The following is an 18,946-nucleotide window of genomic DNA, read 5'->3' as shown; positions in this document are numbered from 1 at the left end:
TATGGAAAACCAAACCTAGAAACTGGAACATTATTAATGTTAGGTTGTTCTTCATAATTTTGCCTTTTCTCACTTTTCTCACTGTTTAGAATATGGGCCTTGGGAGTTCCCATCACAGCGCAGTGGTTAACGAATCCGACTAGGAACCATGAGGTTGCAGGTTCGATCCCTGACCTTGCTCAGTGGGTTAAGGATCCGGCGTTGCTGTGAGCTGTGGTATAGGTTGCAGATGCGGCTAGGATCCCGCATTGCTGTGGCTCTGGTATAGGCCGGTGGCTACAGCTCCGATTCGACCCCTAGCCTGGGAACCTCCATATGCCACGGGAGCAGCCCAAGAAATGGCAAAAAGACAAAAATAAATAAATAAAAATATAAATAGAATATGGGCCTTGAATCAGTCTACAATCTTGCTCCACCATTTGCTAGCTATATGACTTCAGATGAACTTTTTAATATACCTAAGCCTTTTTTCCCCATCTTAAAAATGGTAACCATAAAGTACCTCTCTAATGCAGAAATGATGACATTAGAGATGTAAAATCAAATGCAATTGCTTGTAGTTATGTAATAAGTGCTCCATAAGAGTAAGCGCTTATTATCTCTGCTTCTTCCTGTGCCTACACTGAATCACTCAAGTTCAATATGGCTACTGCCCAAACTCTACAATCACAACCTGGTACTTTTCCCCAACTGACTCATCATCCTATTTAAGCAATACAACACAGACAATGATGTGGCTAATATTGGGTCAACTGTCCTCTATTGCTTAAGTAATTGTTGCCCACAGCCAGGCTTTTGAGGCATGAAGGGTAGCCCTGAATTCACATGGCAATGGAACACGTCTTGAACACTGTGTCCTGAATCTATAAACTACATACTCTAGGTGAGTTATTGGTCATGTTTTTAAGTCACTATGTTGCTGTTTATAAAAAATTGGTGTTTATATATTATAGGGCTGGATGAAAAGTGTACTGATATACTACTTAAGGATTTTTTCCTGTCTCCTCTGCCTCTAAATAGCTGTTTTGTACTAAGCAAATTATTTCACCTCTCTGATCACTGGATATATCAACTGTATAATGTAATCTATATAGATCAGTGTTTCTCAAACTCATATCTCCACATAGCCATGGCAGATGGCAGCTCACAGGCACAACACTTTCCCACAGATGAAATGAACAATAGATTAGGAGCAATTCCTGATTCTTTCTCTGTAACTTTACCCCTTTTCCTACAACTCACAAAAAAATATGCCTATAAGTGGATAAATCAGACCACTTACACATAAAACATCATAAATAATCTCTAAAACTTCTTCTGTTCTAAGAATTCTAAGAAAGTTCCAGACAAATTCAAAGATCCTCTAGGTAAACTAAAGTAGCATAAATTTGTTACATTTCTCCAGTAACCTTGCAGCCTTATTACATTAAATGAACAAATATTTGGGTTAGAATTAGTTTTATATGTGCAGAAAAAAGGAAAGTGGTTGTCCCTTAGGCTGGTTGAATGGTTAATAAAATCACATAATTATTCCTATCTATTAACATTTGCAGGATTTTTGTATGAAATATTGACAAAGATATATGGAGTTTATTATTCAATCTCAAACACAGACCACTTTTTGTTAGCACTCTCAAGAAATAATTCATGGAGTATCCTACATACAAAAGAATCATTCATTTCTAACAACTTTCAAGTATCTTTTTGGGTCATCATTGAATATGGGCATTTCCTTCTGTCAAAAATGTCCTCTTTGCAAAAAAAGTTTGACAGAGAATAGACAAATCTAAAATTATCTTTCTTCCAGATTATCAGGATGTTTTATTAACAAAGGTGTATCAAAGTTTTATATTATTCCAATATTTCTACAGGGCCAATTGCCCTCAAGCTATTCCCGGTGGTCACATCCCTACATTGATGGCAGAGAGAACAATTCTTTAAGCACAGGATTTCCTCTTCAGCGGCTGCAAAACTGCAAGGATCTTGGTTTGGAACAACTTTGAGCCAAGTATTTAATAGTAGGTAATAATAGCATATTACTTACTATGGGGCCAAGTGACAGACCCCAGACAAAAATGTGGATCTACCTACAAAAATAATTTTCACTCATTTCCTATTTTGTCTTAAAGATGTTCACTTTTATTTCTCCAACTCTCCAGAGTAAATGATATACTCTATTCTTTAAGATTATATATTCCTAAATCTAATATAATAAGATGTACCAGTTAGCAACTCTGTATTAACCATTAGGAGACTATAATAATTCATAGCATGGTCGATACATTCCTATCAAGACTCATTATATTTTCTGGTTAATTCTCTCCTCTTTTTTAGAGAATAATCTGAAAATGATGCTGTATTTGATTCTAGAGGAGAATTGCAATATCAAAATCTGTGAACAGCCTAGTTTTCACAATTCACAACCAGTCCAGAAGATATTGGAGCAAGATTATTAGTAAGATCTCATGACAAACCATAATGTGTAGAATTGTTATTGTCTAATTGAACTTAGGTTGAAATTCTGCAGGAAAATGTTTAGGTGTCAATCCATTTTATATACAACATGAAGTTATTATAGAAAGTATTCATAGATATACTGTAGTATATAGGATATACTGTAGTATATATAGAAAGTATTCATGGATATACTGTGATCATCAGAATTCTAAAACCATGAGCCCCAATTCCAACCTGAACTAGCTTCTAGATTAGATGATACTTTCAAAGCAAGGAATGTCATTGATTGTAAATAACATAAGATGACTTAAATAACAAACACATTGTTATCTCACATAATAAAAAATCTGAAGGTGGGCAATTTCAAGGTTTGTTGATAAGCTGATGATGACAAGGTTCTAGCAATCTTTACCATTCTTTTGGCCTTTCATTCATGCTTGTAAAATAGCTGCCATTTTTAGATAAATCTGGAATCTGGAAGAGAACAACCAGTATTAGTTAGAGTGTGATAAATTTGTGTTCCTCCTTTTTTTTTTTTTTTTTTTTTTTTTTTGCCTCACCCACGGCATATGGAAATTCCCAGGGATCACAGGAATTGAATCCGAGTCTCAGCTGTAACCGCTGTTGCAGAGACAAAGCCAGATCCTTAACCCACTGCACAACAGCAGGAATTCTCTCCTCACTCCTTTTTATATAAAAGGGGAAAATTTTTCCTAAATGTTCTCTAACAGATTTCTTCTTTTTTCTCATTTGTCTGAACAGTTTCATAGGGTCATTCCTGGGTACAAAATTATGGGACAAGAGCTACTTGGCTAAGGAAAATGTGATTGGCATGATTAGCTAAAACCACTTTTGAGTCTGTACAAGTAAATTTGAGATTCCACTAGTATTAAAGAAGGTGAATCTCAGAAGAAAAAATAAAAGACTACTGATACATGCAGTAATATGGATGTATCTCAAAAACATCATGCTAAGAAGCTAGACTCAAAAAGCTACATAATGTATGATTCAGTTTTTGACATTTCAAAGAAAGCAAAATTATGAGACAGAAGTCAGATCAGTGGTTTCCCTGAGTAGGAAAGGGGATTAACCACAAAAAAGCATGAAAGAGATTTTTCAGACAATGGAAATCTTTTCTGCCTTGATTTTGGTGATAAACTACTATATAAAATTGTCAGATTTCATAAAACTGTACACCTACACTCAATCACTTTTACCCTATGTAAATTATACTTGAATAAACAAAACCAAAAAGTTAGTGATTTCTCTTGCAAAGGTAATTAGCACTGATTATTACAACTCCCACTACTACTATTTCTCCCTGAGACCCCTATCATATTCTTAAACTCCATGTGGAAATCTAGAATTAAATCAATTTTTTAAGGACCCTACCCCCAAACTAGTCTTGACCCGAAAAATCATTTCAGTAGAGACTTGTTAAGGAAAAAAAAAAAAAAATCCAGGTATGCCACAAATTTCTTACAATAATCTTAGCATTTGTTTTATCCAAAATCTGATTCCCATGGTCAGTGACAACATGTAGAGCCAGACCTGGCCATAAAATATTCTCTGGCTGCTTTCTTTGTGCAGGCCTTCAGAACCTTGTGTGCCTTTAGAGAATGGCAATTAATATAAATATGTAATCAATTGCATGTAATAGCAGTCACATTTCAGTATAAAAATTTTTAGAAACTGTTGATCTTATAAAATTTCTTTGCCTGGAACTTTCTTACATATAAAATCTTTTTTGAGCCTTTTTATCCTTCTTCAATTATAATCATTAATACTCTAGAGGTAAAGAAAATAAAACATAAAATAGTAAGTATTTTCTTATAATAGTTAATCCCCAGTACTTAATCTTGTTTTAAAAGACTTTAGCTTCTCATTTTTGGCTTATATGATGCCTCTAAATTAATAATAAAGTCATATTAGATAAGATTCTATACATATTTCTAAATGAATATTAACCGTTGGTCTAGTGCTTAAATGAAAACTGTGCTGGAGAAATGATAATTGAACAGAGCAGTCACTAAAACTAGGCAATAGGCCTAAAATCTTTACAAATGTCTTCCCCTATAACGTTATTCCTCTTGGTTTGGGGTTCAGATCCAGTGTTTTTAAAAAACTTACTAATACCCTAAGAATACAATAGCAAGTTTGAGTAAAATCTGAGAAATTCAGTTATTTCTATGATTTTTTAAATCTAGATGTATAAATGCACATAGACCAAACATTCAAATATATGAATATTTCTTCTTCACTTTATCCAAATGTTTTGATATTATAGAGGAAAATTAAGAGTGAAAAATTGTAGAACCAAAATGAACCAAGTAAAAATTTTATTTTGAGTAAATTTTCAGAAACAGTTGATTGGCATTTGAATGAATATTTGTGCTCTTTGAAACAATGGCCAGTCTCCAATATCTATTCTAAAATTTGAATAGTGATTTGCTACAACCTTGCACCATTATATTAATGTGGTTAATTTTGAGAGATTATTTAGAGATTGAGAGTACTCTGTTAGATTAGCTTTAAAATCTGCAGCAACTCCCACCAAATTTCCCAAGCTTGCTAGTTGAAGATTCAAGTATAATACCTTATAAACACAGTTCTGCTGAGTAACCAAACTTAACCTCTCAAAACAAAGCACTTCTATTAAAATAACTTGTTTGGCACATCATTATGGTTGTACTATTATTAGTTCCAGGCAAACAGATGTCCTCCTGGATGAAAGCCAAGCCACACATTTTTTTTTTTGGCAAGTGACTGATATGCTAAATTATACTTTTTCCAGTTCAGTAAGTTTTTAGCATTAGAAAAAGATAGAATCTTGCAATTCCATTTTACTTGAATTGTAATCTACTCTTTTACAGTAAGTATTACAAAAATTTGATGCTTTATAAAAGCAAGATAGTGAATTCCGTGTTTTCTAAAGATGTAGAAGGGGGACCCTCTACCAGAGCCTGAGAGTAGGCTCTTGTCTAACACTCAGAAATAAATTGTCCAAGGAAACACACACATTGCCAAAGCAAAAGATTTTATTGGAAAGGGGCACTGGAGCAGAGAGCAGCAGGGTAAGGGAACCCAGAAGAATTGCTGTACCATGTGGCTCACAGTCTCAGGGTTTACTGTGGTGGAATTAGCATTCCAGGTTGCCTCTGAACAATCATCTTGCCTGTGCCCATATTTGGTCCAATTCAAAGTCCTTCCTTGGCAGTAGATGCACCTCTGTCAAGATGGTTTCCAGTATGAAGGTTTCTGGGAGGCTGGCAGGACGTATTATGGTCTGGGGTCTCCTCCTTCCTCTTGGCCCTTCACAAATTCTTCCAGTTGGCAGCATCTTATCAGTTCCACGTTCTTTATCAAGATCTTCTGTTGTGAGATAACTCATGCAAGAGATGACTGTCATGCTAGCCAGGTATTTTGGTCAATTGTTTCCTAACAGATATACTAGCTAATGATATAAAGGTTTAAGACCAAAATATTTATAATCCTTTTGAAAGTATCAATATATCATTTTTAAATGAAAAATATGTCATTGTTATTTCTAAAATGTACATGGTAATGCCAAAAATTAAAGCATCTCTCAGCAGTACCACCATTAGGACCTTAAAATGTACTAAACACATATGCTGCAACTTTTTATTTTAATATAGAAGCAGAAATCCCTGTTGTCTTTTCTCATATAAAGACACATTTTATCCATGTTTTCCATAATAAAAGTAATTTTTAAAATTTGCTCTATTTAAGTTTGTATACATAAAAGTTAAAAGAGGTTGTGTCAAAGACAACTGCTTTTCTCATTATACATCCTCACCTTCTTTCTTTTAGTAATAGAATCCTCCTGAACACATCATTGCCCAGCTAGATGCCATATTTCCCAGTCTCCCTTGCCACCAGAGACGATCATATGACTATATTTTGGCCAATAGGATATGAACAGAAGTGATGTATGCCACTTCTGAATCATTTCCTTAAACAGAAGTTGCTTTCCCTTTTCTTCTTCTTCCTCTATGTCCTCTTTTCCCCTTCTGTGGGCTGCTGCCAATGAGCTAGCTTTGGCACTAGGAAACAAGAAAGAATATAATAGAAGGAACCTCAAATTCTGATGGACCTTAAGAAGAAAACCCACTTACATTGCTCGAACTGCTTACTTACCTCTAGAATGTCCTTAGAGAGACTGAATTGTCTGAACCACTGTATATTTAATTTTTTTGTTATAGCCGCTTAGCCTATTCAATGCATTAATTTTTATAATGTGATTAATCAGTACAAATATAAAATGTGAAAATGTTTTAGAGGTCACATAATTTTGTCTGATAACAGTCTATTTGGGGTTATTTTCAATTCATGTAATTCAAGTAGGGAAGCCTCTATCACCAGCCTCTTCTACAAGGATACAAAGAACCCAAGTCTGGTCAGTTATAGAATTGCATTATACTGACCATCATGAATGTTGCATGGCTGGAAACACAACCCAGGCACATAAAAGTCCTCCTAGGAGTTCCCACTGTGATGCAATGGGTTAAGAATCTGACTACAGTGACTCAAGTCACTGCATAGGCTTGGGTTCAATCCCTGGCCCAGGATCTTTCATATTCTGTGATGAAGCCATTAAAAACAAAACAAAACAAAACAAACAAACAAACAAACAAAAAACCCTGCTAGCTTTTTTGCTAAAACTGTCAGCAAAAAAAAAATCTATTTCCTTCAGAACTTAAAGGTACTGATTACTAAGCAAGCTTGGATTTTTGAGGTTCTCTTAGCCACCAAGTGGGGAAAATCTGCCTAGAAATAAATTCAACACAAAAGAAAACAAAGCTGAGAGGAAGAAAGGGAAGGTGGGTCTTGATAATGTTATTTAAGCTCCTGCATCCAGCTATGTTAAAGCTACTTGCATCCTGGGTTTCCAACTTTTCTGAGCCAATAATTTCCCACTTTTAAAAAAAACTAATTAAAGTTGGATTTCTATAATTTGCAATTAAACAACTTGACTGAAATAGCTGTTAATTACAGTCATTTTAATTGACAGAAAATATCATTAAGACTTTTAATCTAAAAATAGTTCTTAACTTCAAAGTCAGCCCCATGTTCCCAAAGTGTCAGAGATTGTTGCTAGTCTTCTTATTTTACATGATCATTCTGGGTTATTAAAAGCTAAATTGGTGACATTTTAAACTCCATAACACCAAGTCTGTTTAGCAGTTTTAGCCTGTTACTTCTCTGCTAAAATCCAAACTCATAAATATTCTTTCAGACATGTCTTTATAAACAAATAATTTGATTATGGTATATAGAATGTAATTTAATAGTATTGTCAATTGAATTATACTGGATTTTTTTTTTTGCATTTTTATAGCATCTCCATCCTTTGTTTTAGGTAATGAAAGAGATATAAGATTTATGCACAAGAGAACTTTCAAACTGAATCATATAAGCATATGTATATAATTGAAACCTATTTTTTTTTCCATTCTATATAGAGTGAACATAAAATCCAATAGGCATTATTACAGATTGGCAATTCAAATTAGTTCCACTAAGTTAAGACTCAGGAGTCTTGGGTACCTCCAGTCTTCGCCAATTCATTAAACAGAAAATATTTGAGCACCCTCTGCCAGCCAGGTTTCTAAGCCCTGAGAATACTACATTGAAGAAAACAGGCTCTCACTTGTCAGTCAGGTGCATTTTCTTAGGATCATAGAGTCTCTAGCACCACGGGAGGGTTCTCTTCAGGATCCATCCAGTCACAGTCACTGTTGTCCTAAATACCTTTCTAAAAGTCATGAATCCTTAGGAAAAGTTATAGTCACAGTTAGTTGGCCTCTCTGGACAGCTGACATTGCCAGAGGCCTCTGTCTCCATCAGCTTAGAAGCTTCAAACCTTGAGGCATTAATCCCATTATATGGCTGTCAACCAGTCCAGCATAAAATTCAAGCCCCTCACTGAGCTTTCCTTTCATATGCTGTCATTTCTGAACCACTCAAGGATTTTTCAACCCTAACTGCCCAATGCTATTCTCTTTCCCAACACTTTCCTTTGTACCCTCTAGAATTCTTTTCATCATTTGGTTTTTTGTTTTTTAATTAGTTTATGTAACAATGAATAAATATCACTTATGTGGAAAGAAGGCAGTGTTTAATTTCTACTTTGTTGTTTTTATAAATGGATTTAATTTCTACTTTGTTTTTATAAATACTGAGCAAAACTGTTTACATAACAATGTGGGATAAGACGGATGGAAATGAAAGCTTTGATATTAGCAATATAACTCAACTATTGAAGCCTTTCAAATTATTTGCCAAATATCATGGTGATTTGTTATCAAAAAGCATACTTTAATGATCTATTAGCTCCTTCTATTGTTTTGAAAGCAAAGTATTAGAAACCCTTGATTGTCAAAAGAATTTGTTTCTGAGCTATTAGAGACTTTCACTTTCTTACCATCAGTACAAAATTTCCTTTTGTTTAGTGCCTCAATGATTTTTCACACCAGATTGGGCTTAAGATATAATTTTGTTTTCTAAAGTGGAAGATGTATGGTTGCAAAAGGAAGTAGAAAAGACAAAACAATGTTCTAACTGAAGTTCTCAGACCAGCTAATATTTGGAAAGAGTGGATATGGGAAAAGAGGATGTCGAATCTCTTAAAATTACTCTAAACCCATTTACTTTTTAAAGTCTTTGCGGACTTCCAGAAGTATACATACCTTAGTTTGAAGACCACTGGTGCCCTGCCCTGGTAAATCTCACCCTTGGGTCAGCTGGCTTTAGCAGCACTGAGTGCCATGTTCTCTTTCTCCCTTTCTTTGAGTGTCCATATTCCATCAAAATGTAGACTCAGTATATATACACTGTCTTCACTTTCTCACTTTCCACATAGTCCTCAGTCATACTGTACGCAGTAATTCATTCTCGTAACGCCACTGAACCACTCATATAAGAGTCACTGACAATTTCCCCATCTATACATCCATGAACTTCTTTTATTGCACAAATGTCTGAACTTCTTTGCGGCATTTGACTCTGACAACCACTCCATTTTTCTTGAAATTCACTACTCTTTATGCCACCACTTTATTCCTTCCTTTTGAGCCTGCTTTCCAATACCATCTTCCACTATCAATCCTAAAATGTTCTTCTGCAGGATTTCCGCCATTGGCCTTTTCCTTTCCTCACAGATATCTCTGCCTTGATAATCTAATCCACTTCCGTGACCCCTCCATCATGGTAATTTCTGTATCTCCAGCTCAAACATTTCCATCTAATGCAAATGCTTTATAGTCAATACCTGTCAGACAGCTTCACTTTACTGTCTGCTACACTGCCTCAAAATGGAAAATCTGAACTCATTATCTTTCCTACCAAACTTGTGCCTCTTCTGGAATCTCAAATTTTAATGAAAGCCACTATGAAACCTTCTAAATAGGAAGACCCCAATAGTCTTTCTCAGTTTCTCAAACTTCTGCTTCTATATGTGACTAAGTTTTATGGAAAAAACTCTTACACATGTGTTTTCTCTGTTCATATCTATTAATGTATCCTTTTAACAAATATTTATTACACACCTCTTATGTTCCAGGTACTATTCTAATTATAATAAACAGAAGATAAAGATAGATTTTTCCTTGTGTATATAGATGTGTATACATGTGTATGTGTGTGATAAAGCCTCATCTTAGAGGTGTATCATAAAATTTATCCAACAAATTTTTTAAAGATTTATTTTTTTTGCCATAAAAGGAAGGCCTTAAGAGATATCAATTTACTTAATATTTCTTTATACTCTTTCCCTACAATATGGAATAATCCTATATCCTAAAATTTCTATACTCTCTATGTTGTTTGATAATGGTCTCTTGTTATGTAATTTAGTATTGTGAATAAATTAACACTGAAATTGTCTTTTCCTATGAAAAAATAGCATGAAAGAGTGCAATTTCCTGTAAGGTTTGAGGAAAATTCTCAAAGAAAAATTAGAAGATCATGGCCCCAAATTAACTAATTAATGAGTTTTGTAATGCTTTATTAAAATAAGAATACATTTCCACAGGATCCCCCTACCCTTTATGGCTGAAAACATATTACAATGTTGACCACATTAAAAGAAAATACTCCAAATGATTCACTTCAATGCATTTTTATGTACTTTTATTTGAAAAATACTTTAGCATGTTATTTTTCCTTTAAAATATAGTATTAGTTGTATTAAGCAAAATGACAAATTTTTGGCATACTAAGGAAAACGGAACTAAATATGAAATAACTTTTTTGATATAAAGCTATTTCTGGCCTTTGAAGATATAACCTAGGGCATATCTTCACTATTTAATGTAAGATGAAGCTGATGTTCAGATGAATTAATGTCAAGTCAACATAAAGCTAAAACCAGTGATGCTACATTGGGTAGTGGGGGGGGGGGATAAGTTAAAAATATCTAACTTATAAATTATTCAATACATCCTCCTAATAATAAAGTTTACCAGTCAGCATGACACTAAGCTATTCAGTTATTGCTCATATCCTTTAAAACACATTTATAAACTAGATAACAGAAGAAGGAAATATTACATGTTTGATCTTCTCTATTGGCCAAATGTCTTTCATAACCTATTGAGGAAAAGAGCCACTTACTGAAAACCCAAACTACAGATGCAGGAAACTTACTCATTACTGTCATTCCTGTGTGTAATTGCTTTCTTTTTCTAGTCCCTTGATGTAGATTACCACCCCAGCAGCTGACAGTAATTTGAATAGGTAAAATAAAATAAGCATTTGAGTAGACAGTAATTATAACACACAAACTGATTACATTATTAAGTGTACAATTCACATCATCATTCTTGGAAAGATAAATAAAAACCTGTTTATGAACAAGCAATGGTTTAATAATTGGTCACCCAGCAACGTTCAGATTCACAGTGCTATGCTGCCACCTAGTGGAATAAAAACAGGATTCTAGTGCTGTCAAGAAATCCTGTTTTTAAGCTTTTCAGATGTTAACTAACTTATGAAGTAAATCACACACACACACACACACACACACACGTGTGCATGCATTACACATATAAATATATGCCAAAAAACAATATGACCTTGGTAAGAAATTACTTGAAAGCAATTGAAAGCAGTTGGTATCGGATCCCAAATAATAACACCTCCTATGAAAATTAGATTTACTTGAAAGTAACCATGGAGTTTTCTTTATTTTCATTTTAATCAAAGTTTGAGTGAATATATTTATAATCAATGTTTATTAAAAATTAGCCCCTACCACTCTACACCCTTCTTCTTCTTCTATTACTAGTTGATTTTATTTTTATATCTATATCTTCAAATGACTTTTGTCTTTTTTGGGGGGGAGCTGCACCTGCGGCATATAGAAGTTTCCAGGTTAGGGGTCGAATTGGAGCTACAGCTGCTGTCCTAGGCCATGGCCACAGCAATGCCAGATCTAAGCCATGTCTGCAACCTATATAGCACAGCTCACGGCAATGCCAGATCCTTTAACCCATTGAGCAAGGCCAGGGATCAAACCCATGTCCTCATGGATACCAATCGGGTTCATTACAGCTGAGCCACAACAGGAAATCTTCAAATGACTTTTTAATTTTTCCATGTATTTCCCACTATGGAAATTAAGGGTTTAGCTTTTTTTCACCCCTACCCTACCACATACATTCATCCTTCCCATCCTCTCCTTCCCACAAGAGAGTTCCAGCATACTTTTATTTATGTCATTATTCAGTATGTTAAAACATGAATATGTAAATATTGGTCAGAGTAAATCCATGTAGTAAACTACACATGTTTTGCATTTCTGTACAATATTTTTATTCCTAGAATTATTTGTTGAAGAAGGGTTTATTTGTTTGTTTGCTTCTAAGCAAGCCTGGTTCCCTAGAAAATCAAGTCTAAGGTAAAACATATATGCCAGTATTTTACCATGGGGTAAAAATCCAGGAGCACAGGAGTAAAGGAAAGGAGAGGCAGGCAGGAAAATAATATAAGCAAAAACGAGGGAATGAATTATTGAAACTGATCTCTGGTTGGTATCAAAAATAGCTGATTGTTCTATCTTGCAGGAATGTCTTCAGAGTCTATATTTCAGGAGAGTATGGAATGGGGCAGGGAATCAATTTATCAACCAGTCCCTGTCTCCCATTAGTCTCCCCAGGGGTGTTAAATTCCCAGCATTTCCAAGTCCCAGTCATACTGGCTTGCCCATGGTTTTGCCCAGGTTAGTGTTGAAAGTCCTGCTACCTGGCACTCCCCTTAGAACTGGACAGACCAGGACAGTTGGTCACCAGGACATCTCATATTCAACAGCAACAGGTCAACCTGAGGAATTCAAGCCTAGAGATGAGATACTGTTCAGGTTGGACCCACATAAGGAAGCAGTTACCCAAAAGCTACCAAAAGAATTATGACCAAGATAACCTGAGGTGGCATATAAGAGATCTTATATTGTTTATTCCTATCACCGATTTAACCAGAAACTCTAAAAATCATCCCCAAATAACCTCTCAAAAATGTGGACCTATCACGTATTCTATGACATTATCCATCAATTTTATTCCTTAAAAAAAGTCTGGAGTTTTCAGAACTGCTCCAGTCTGGACTGTTTTTCTTCTCCTTATACAGTTATCATCCTGGGAATTCCTCCTACATGTATCTCCATTAGATTTCCTGTGTCCAGTAGCCTGAGTCTTTCTTTTTATTAGTTTACTTCTGTGTTTTAGGGGGAACATGTACTCCAGTAGCTTCCTGAGGGGAAAACAATTAATGGAGGTGGGGGTAAATATTCTAAAACCTTACATGTCTAAAAATGTTTTTATCCTATTTGTATAATACTAAGTTTGGCTAGGTATGGATCGTGAAATTTGAAATCACTTTTCTTTAGAACTTTGAAGGCCATGTCTTATAGTTTCAGTGTTGTTGGTGAAAAGTAATATTCCTTTTTTTGTTTTTTGGGGTTTTTTTTTGGCGGGGGGGGCACGTGAAGCATTTGGAAATTCCCAGGCTAGGGGTCAAATCAGAGCTACAGCTGCTGGCCTACACCAGAGCCACAGCAACACGGGATCTGAGCCATGTCTGTTCACCTACACTGCAGCTCGCAGAAACACCAGATCCGTAACCTACTGGGCAAGGATCAAACCCGCAACCTCATGGATGCTAGTGGGGTTACTTGCCACTGAACCATAATGGGAATTCCAGAAGTGAAATTCTGATTCTAGAACCTTTAGTCAGTTGAACTCTCCCTCTCTCTCTCTCTCTCTCTCTCTCTCTCTCTCTCTCTCTCACACACACACACACACACACACACACACATACAGAGTTTAAAATCTCTCTGTCCCCATGATTATGAAATTTTTACATTCATGGACCTCGGTAATGGCCATTAGGGCCATGGCATACCCCACAGAGGTGGGCATTGCACAATTACACTTATGCACAGAGGTTACCCCCTAGGGCAGGTTCAATGTCCAACCTATATGCCCACCTCAGCAGATGTGATTTTTACACTTTATAAGCCCTTTTCAATTAGTTAATTAATGCTTTTCAGTTATAGAAAAGTTTTTGAACTGTTTCTTTAGAGTTTTCTTCTTTTTTCCCTTCTTTGGTCTTTTTCTGAAGCTTCCGTTAATTAGGTCTTAGACCTCTTATACTGTCTTACAATATTATTTTCTCAATTAAATTCTCTTTGATTTTGTGGCTGGTGGTGGTAGTTGGGTTTGGTTGTGGTTTTGTTATATTTGTTTTCTATTAGGGGAGCATTCCTCAGTTCTTGCAATCCTGAGCTTTCTTGTGTCATATTTTAAATTGCTAAATGCTCTTTTTTGTTGTTCTCTTAAATTTTCTTAATAATAACATCCTGGGGTTTTTTTATGGTTTCAATAGACTTATCTCTGAAAAGTTTGTGTAAAATCTTAATGTTTTCTTCTCGCTGCTGAGAATCTGTTTCTTCCTTAAAGTTTATTGCTGTTAGTTATTTGATCTCTATCTTTTATGTTAAAAGTCTCCCTTAGGTTTGTAACCCTTAATTACCAGCTCATATTTAAGAATGGGTTATGGAAAACCCGTTTGAACTTATGAGTGTGCAAGTGGGACTTGCTGGCTGTAATCATCACTGCAAATGGTCTGGCAGGGCCATGTCATCACCACCACTGGGGAGCCCTGTGATAGGGAAGATTCCCTGGAGAAGACTCTTCCTTCTTCCTCCTCGGAAAATAAATGTCTGCTAACCAATGGTCTAGTTGTGGATAGAGTAAGGGCCTAGGATTCAGCCTCTAATATGTATCTAGTTTCTTAATACCTCTACTTTCAGTGTGATGCCACCACCCTTGAGTAGGCTTGAGGTACCCCAGTGTAGACCCTTCTATTTTACCCCTTCCAGAAAATATATCTCTGCTGAACTACCTGAGTGGAGGTAGTCATCTAAATGTTCAGAATGAGGAAGGGGAACACTCCTTCCTAAGTGGCTTTCAATCAGATTTCTTATTTTAGAATATCATCCCACCGTACCGTCCAACTGCCAAAGGTAGTTGATCTCATAAATCCTTATACTCTTCTAGAATTCTTCAAAGTGAACTGGGCTGGTTTTCACGATTCCCAACACAGATTCGATATATAGCTATCACCAGTTTGCCATGAAACCTACTACTTACAGGTCATTCCGTTTTCCAAAATTATGTTGTGCTTATGTCCACTCTCATCCTTTTGTACTTGTGAGATCATTCCTTTTAAAACATTCCTTCTCTATAGCTTTACTGGGGTTTTGAGAAGTAACATAACTAGATTAATTTAGCAAGCATCAAACTTGAATTCTATTCAGCTAGTAGTTTGGAGAGGGGATTGTTTGTTTTTTGATGTTCTGCCATTTTGGGCACTGAGAAGGAAAGCCAAAATATGCTAAAAATATCAGCTTAAAAGTGTTTCAATGCAACAGAACTAAAGATGGTATCTGCAGAGTCCAGCTGTCCATGTCCACAACTAAATTACCTTGGTGACATCATAAGTTCATGACTAATTCCTCACATTTGTACCTCCAAAAATATAATTCTATTGGTGACTCAGAATTGCTTAGTCCTTTGGCAACTAGCTCACACTGACAAAAATTCACAAAAGACACCTGTATAAAAAAAAGATTATAATTTATTGAATACAATAATAAATATACCATCAAATGAATAAAATATTCAAGTTTTATGAATTGCAATTCTGGGCTCAAAGTACAGAGGCCAAATAGTAATAATACAATTATTTTAAAAGAATAAATGCTTAATTCTTCACGGTATGTTGCCACATTAGTTTGATGTACTCTTTACTATGTCAATTTGCCAGTCAAATCATTGTCAAAATTCTTAGTTATAAATAATTCACTATAAAAATTTCATGACAATTAAGTCTTATTTCAGGGTGAGGGGGGAGAATATTTCATTAAAATGAGTCCAAACTGAGGTATCCATTTTTTTATACGCATCTTCATTGAAAGTCCCACAGGCACTACAATCTTAACATGTTTAAACCTGTACTTGACATTTTAAAATCTAGACCCAAGATCTTTCTGCTGAATTCTATTCTTTCTTCTAGGTTACCTAGCCCAAGCGTTTGAGACTCATCTTCAACACTTACCTCTTCCTATCATCCATATCTGATTGGTTTCTAAGGCATTTTGAGTCTATGCCTGAGACCCATTCTTTCTTCTATATCTCCACTACCATTAAGTAAATTAAGAGTTTCATTTTAGATACAAAAAGTTTACTTCATTGGTCACAAAAAAGCAGAGACTCACTCAAGATAATTCAAGCAAGAGGCTTTATTGTACCAAGTAATTGGGAAATCACATGATAAGCTGGGATATAAAAGGAAAAGTGATTAATAGAAACCATTTAAACATAAAATTGAACAACAACTTAAAAATAATAATAGACACAAATTTAAACAACCCCGGCTTATCTGGTATATATCCTCTAGTGTGTTATTCATTAATCGTGCATGGGAGATAAGCTTTCTGAATCATTCATGTGCTTATATTAGTTTGATAATTAGCTAGATACAAAACTCTAATGTTGGTGTCATTTTCCCTCAGAACTCCCCTAATCTTTTAGCATCCCTTGATGTAAATGAAAACTTCATTGCTTCTCTAATTTTTCCTTCTTTGTACCTATTTTTCCCATTGTGTAAACAGGTAGATTTTTCTCATTCTCTTCAATGTTCTGAAATATATTAACCACATATCTAGGTATGATATGAATCATTATTCATTCATTCTGCTCAGCACTTGATAAGCTCTTTCCGCAAGAAGGCAAGTTCTCTCCTTTTATTTCGGAAATAGCCTAAATCTTTGATAATTTCCTCACCTTCATTCTGCCCTTTGGAAATCTTAATTGTCTGATTTTGTCTCAGATTAAGCCTTTTTCTTTTTCTTCCTTCCTTCCTTCCTTTCCTTCTTTCTTTCTTTTTTGGCTGCACCGGCAGTATGCAGAAGTTCCTGGACCAGGGGTTGAACCCCCACCACAGCAGCAATGCAAGCCACAGCAGTAACAATACCAGATCCTTAACCTGCTGAGCCATCAGGGAACTCTTCTTTCTTTCTTTTTAGTATTTGTCATCTTGGTTCCTTTCTACTCAATATTTTGGAACCATTGACATCATCTTTCAAAACTTCAAATGAATTTTTTTATTTGATATTCATTTTTAAAACCGAAAACCTTGGAGTTCCCATCGTGACTCAGCAGCTTAAGAACTCAACTCAGTGGCTGTAAGGATGCAGGTTTGATCCCTGGCCTTGCTCAGTGGGTTAAGGATCCAGCATTGCCACAACCTGCAGTGTAGGTCGCAAAATAGGTTGCAGATGCAGTTCAGATCCAGTGTTGCTGTGGCTGTGCTGGAGGCCTCAGCTGCAGCTCCAATTTGACCTCTAGCCTAAGAACTTCCATATGCCACAAGTGTGGCCCTAAAAAAAAAAAAAAGAAAAAAAAAACTGAAAAGCTCTTTCTTATTCTCTGATTGTTCCTGTACCAAACCTTTTTAACCTCTCCCATTTTGGTAGTTCTCTAATATGTTGATACCTCCTTTCCGTATTTCAGAGAGTATTTTTTTCTTTTGGCCTCTAGACTGTAAATACATGACTAGCTTCTGCCAAGACTTAAAAGTGAGAAGTGAAACTTTTGTGACACACAGTCCAATTAACAATCACAGTTATCAAGTCCCTTGGATTTTCTGTAGCAGCAGTGGTGAGGTACCGATAATCTAATCCCCAGCTTCTAGAGTGACTGGGAGGGATTTCCACTGGAAAAATCTGATGGCATGAACAATTTTAGCGAGTGCCTCAGTTTGGTATGGAATCAAAGCTTGATTCTATGGCCTTTCCAAATATTCTGTGAGCTAACTTTATGCTATAGTACATTCCTTTGTACTTAGAATCAGCCAGAGTGATTCTATTGTCCAACCCAATGCTGACAAACAAGGAGTAAACTGTCCCATGTTAATACCTTCGTTAGTCCCCCTTTCATCAGTCAACACTTTCCATCCATAGATATTCTGGTAGTTTGTTGACATTTGGCATTTGCCCATACATTTTCTATTATTGTAGAAAAGTTATTGCAAACTTCAGTGGCTTAGAACAACTCCAGTTCGTTAATTTACAGGTCTGTAAGTCAGAAGTCAAGACAGATCTGACTAGGTTCTCTGCTCAGGGTATTACAAAGCCAAAATCAAAGTGTCATCTAGATTGTAGTCTTACCTGGAACCTCTGGGAAAGAATCTGATTTCAACCTCATTCAGGTTGCTGGCAAAATCCAGTTCCTTGTTACTATAGAGCTAAGGTGCCCATTTCCTTTCTGGCTGCCAGTCAGAGCCTGATCTCTTCTTCCAGAGGCCCCTTGCATTCCTTATCACATAGCCCCCTCCATCTTCAAGGTCAGCAAGAGAATCATGTTTCAATTCTGGCCTTACCTTCTGCCAACAAAGGAAACTCTGCTTTTAAAGGACTTGTGTAATCAGATTAGGATGACCCAAATTATCTCCTTTTTATTAATTCAGTCAACTGATTAATAACCTTAATTACATCTAAAAAACCTTTTTTGCCATATAACATGACATATTCATAGGGGAGGGAATTATACAGGGGCAAAGGTCATTGGAGTCATTCTTAGAATTCTGCCTATCTCAACCCTCTCTAGTTCTCTTTAATATCAGAGATAGAAAACTTTTTAATTGTTTTATTATTTTCATAGACTCGTCAGATGAAACAAAAGTTGACATTAACTACTCAGTGTTGCATCTTAAACTAAAAGTATCAATCACACTCCTAGTTGGTTGCAGTTTTATATTAGACTTGGATGATCAAATTTTGAAGTTTGTTTTCTCTATAAATGATCCAGTTGCCTTTGCTAACCACTACTCCCCTTAACCCAGGGCTGGGGTGGTGCAGAACTTAGTAAACTAGTTTAGTGTGATTTAATAAAGTCTTTTTAGATAAATG

General features: G+C 35.7%; 1 protein-coding gene across 9 annotated transcripts in view; it reads left to right on the top strand.

Annotated features, from left to right (window-relative positions):
* Positions 1 to 742: 742 nt before the first annotated feature.
* Positions 743 to 18,946, top strand: part of ZSWIM2 (zinc finger SWIM-type containing 2) — a 45,202-nt gene continuing 26,998 nt past the window's right edge. For 2 of the 9 annotated variants that reach the window (XM_084999147.1, XM_084999141.1), the window contains exons 1-2: positions 743 to 883; positions 1,872 to 2,018. The gene's annotated coding sequence lies outside the window, so the exon portion shown is untranslated. Of the gene's footprint in view, positions 884 to 1,871; positions 2,023 to 2,334; positions 2,456 to 18,946 lie in introns of all 9 variants that reach the window. The other 7 variants (XM_084999148.1, XM_084999140.1, XM_084999143.1 and 4 more) reach the window with 6 other exon arrangements.

The sequence above is a fragment of the Sus scrofa genome, chromosome 15 (assembly GCF_054392235.1).
Source record: "Sus scrofa isolate SSC_HxYL_T2T_F1_AM1 chromosome 15, Sscrofa_HxYL_maternal_Yorkshire_Landrace_v2.0, whole genome shotgun sequence".
NCBI lineage: Eukaryota > Metazoa > Chordata > Mammalia > Artiodactyla > Suidae > Sus > Sus scrofa.
The sequence above is the reverse complement of the archived record's forward strand: the minus strand, read 5'-3'. Positions and strand labels throughout refer to the sequence as shown.